Here is a 3,328-nt window from a genome sequence, read left to right on the forward strand (position 1 = left end):
ATATATATATATATATATATATATATATATATATATATATATATATATATACACATGTGGGTGATTTACAGAAAACTGTGCAGTTTTTTGGGAGAAAAAACCCTGCATCAGTTATATAATATGAAGGTCATGGGACTGAAATATTGCTGAATAAATTTAGATATTTTTTTTGCACATTGGAAAAGTGTGCGGAATCTCTTTTTTTTTTCTTCCAATTGTATTGGACTTCATTTTGTCCTTTGTTCTACACACTAATCTAGGGCATGCAGGTGTGCTGGGTTAATTACTCACTGATTGAATTTTAATAAAAGAAAAATTCAGGTAAGTTTTTATTATGGATACTTTATATTACATATGTTACTAATTTAAAATAAAATAAATAGAAAATTAAAACATTTTAACATTCAAAAAACAAACAAACAAATAAATGTAACATATACAGAGTTGGGGAGGTTACTTTTCAAATGTATTTCACTGCAGATTACAAAGTACATGCTTTAAAAAGTAATTTGTAATGTATTTTGTTAGATTACACAAATTTTGTAACTTAATCTAAATACTTTAGAAAACTTTGGAAGGCTAATATACTGAGGCATGTAGCAAAAAATGTCCTCTAGAGAAAAATGACATCCACCAAACATAGGATTTGGTTTTCCTCCGCATTGGAAGGAAAAAAAGATGGTGACACAATGCATTAAGAGCTGGGGTGTGTAAACTTTTTGAATTGGATGAACAGGGTAATTTTGTCTTCTGGGAACATGTAAGTACTTATTTTGTCTTCCAGGAACATGTAAGTATTAACTTCTGAAGGGCAGTACTAAATGAAAGAAAAAAAAGATTTTAAAACAAAATAAGAAATATTTACACATCATCCTGTTCAAAAGTTTACACCCCCTGCTCAATGCATTGTGTTTCCTTTGTAAGTGTCAGTAAACGTTTTCACCTTTTGTAATAGTTGCATATGAGTCCCTCAATTGTCCATATAATGTGAAAAGATGGATCACAAAATCATACAGTTATTGTTGGAAATGTGTCAAAAATGCAGAAGAGGCTGGAAAACCTGAGAATGTGCAGGGACCTACAGGATTTTTCTGAAGAACAGCAGGCAGTTTAACTGCACAGGACAAACAAGGGACTTACAAACAACTATTGCAAAGCATGAAAACAGTCATGGATCATTCAGGTAACAACAGACAGTTAAGATTCAAGGGAATGTACATTTTTAAATGTGGGGCAATTTTCATAAATTCAGTCATTTGAGTATATGTAAATATCTGTTGTGTGAAATAGCTTTTTCAGGACAGTACTAAATAAAAATAACATGCAATTTGATGATGATCCTCATATTTTGTTACAATTCTTACAATTTTGTATATTCTGCAAGGGTTATGAAAACTATGAGCAGAACTGTAGCTTAGGATGCTTTTGCAGAGTGTCATCAGAGTCAGAAAATCACCTATTGCTGTTTACATTAATTGCCTGCTACAGTTTACAATAATGTTTAAATGGAATGAATGACATTAAAATTAGTCACTTTAGTAATCTAAATACTTTTTGGATGTAACTCTAATTTGATTACCACCCATTTTAAATGTAACTGTAATGAAATACAGTTACCCATATTTTGTTTTTTTAAATATGTAAGTTACATGTATTATGTTACTCCCCAACCCTGCATATATACATACAATATTTGTGTTAAGTTCTTTTGCATTACTAAACAAGTTAATTCTAACTTAAGACCATTAGCCTGAAAATTATATCAGTACATCATAGGGACACATAAATGTATTTAATTCACAGTGTTTGTACAATATTTAATTTAATATTTAATTCAATATTTCACATTTGCGGGGCCGGGGCCCAATAGGAGGCCTCTGCAAACATCTAAAAGGGCTTTAAAAGGTTTTAAGCTAAAATAAGACAAAACAGCCATTTCAAGATATTTCTTATTTTAATTTGTGCCCTGTTTGTTTCCTTTGAAGAAGCAGGGTTCCTATAGTCCTGGAAAATCTGGATGCATGAGGCATAGCTTAATTTTAAAAATTGTCTAGACCTGGAAATGTACAAAATGTAAATCAATAAAATCTGAAAACATAATGGGCAGTTTTATGAGGAATATACATATTTTTTTCTAGTTATGCCAAGCTCTAAAATATTTTATGATGTAGAAGTTTTGTGGAAATATATATTTTTTAAACCCTTATCCAGTCATATACAAATGAGTGTACAAGAAATTATTTTAATTTTAATTATAAATATTTTAGTTACACTTATTGTTTACAGTAAGTTAAAATAAGTTCAGTCTATTAAAAACTACAACTAGAAGGACTGAATATTGTTGTGGACAATGGGGGGGCCTTGGAGTCACAAGGGTTGAGAACCACTGATTTAATTCATACACAAAGACAACCTTATATGTGTTGATATAGAGTGCAGTGTCACAACCCAACACAATATTATCACTTTACCACAGCACAAACACAACATATGATTCATTTATGATCTAACTCATAGCATACAAACACAAACAGACACAACACAGTGTAACACAATAATAGTCTAAAAAGAACATTTCTAGAAAACCGCACACACAGCCCTGAGGTATCCCTGGCTTCATAAAAGCATCAGCATCCAGAGAGGGGCTCTTGTGTTTGATCAGGTTGAAGCCAGTGTTTTTACGGTTGTGTACCCTGTCTGAATTTCTCACACAGTGAAGGATCACAGGTTTATCCAGCCAGCTGCTGCCACTAGAAACCAATCTAGCTGGAACCTAGCGACAGAGCCATTTATCTAATTTCTTTATTTACATTACAAAGCCTATTTACTCTAATTACAGATATCGGTCAAATTAGTTGTCAAAAAGTCAAGGTTTTTGAACCAAAAAAGTCATAATTTAGTTTTCAGTTATGTATTAACCCTCAAGCATCCTTCGGGACAAATGTTGGGCAAAATCTCATTTTTAAATTTTTTTTATTTAATATTATCCTGAGCTGTACAAGACTTGGCTACTTTTCCTAAGTTTGCCAACTGAACACACACACACACACAAAGGACTCGATTCAACAAAGTTAAGTAAGTGGTTGAAAAAAAACCCCTCAATTTGTCCCTCGTGGACAAAAGTGGGCACCCATAGGAAATGAATAGGAAATATTATAATTCAGAGCATTTGTATTATTTGTCCAATAAAAATCAATGCAGATCATACACATAAACAAAGGGGTGAGCCTACAACATTCTCAATGTGGCAAACACTCACACACACACACACACACACACACACACACACACACACACACACACAGACACACACACACACACACACACA

This window comes from Sinocyclocheilus anshuiensis, unplaced genomic scaffold (assembly GCF_001515605.1).
Source record: "Sinocyclocheilus anshuiensis isolate Anshui unplaced genomic scaffold, SAMN03320099.WGS_v1.1 scaffold1260, whole genome shotgun sequence".
NCBI classification, from domain to species: domain Eukaryota; kingdom Metazoa; phylum Chordata; class Actinopteri; order Cypriniformes; family Cyprinidae; genus Sinocyclocheilus; species Sinocyclocheilus anshuiensis.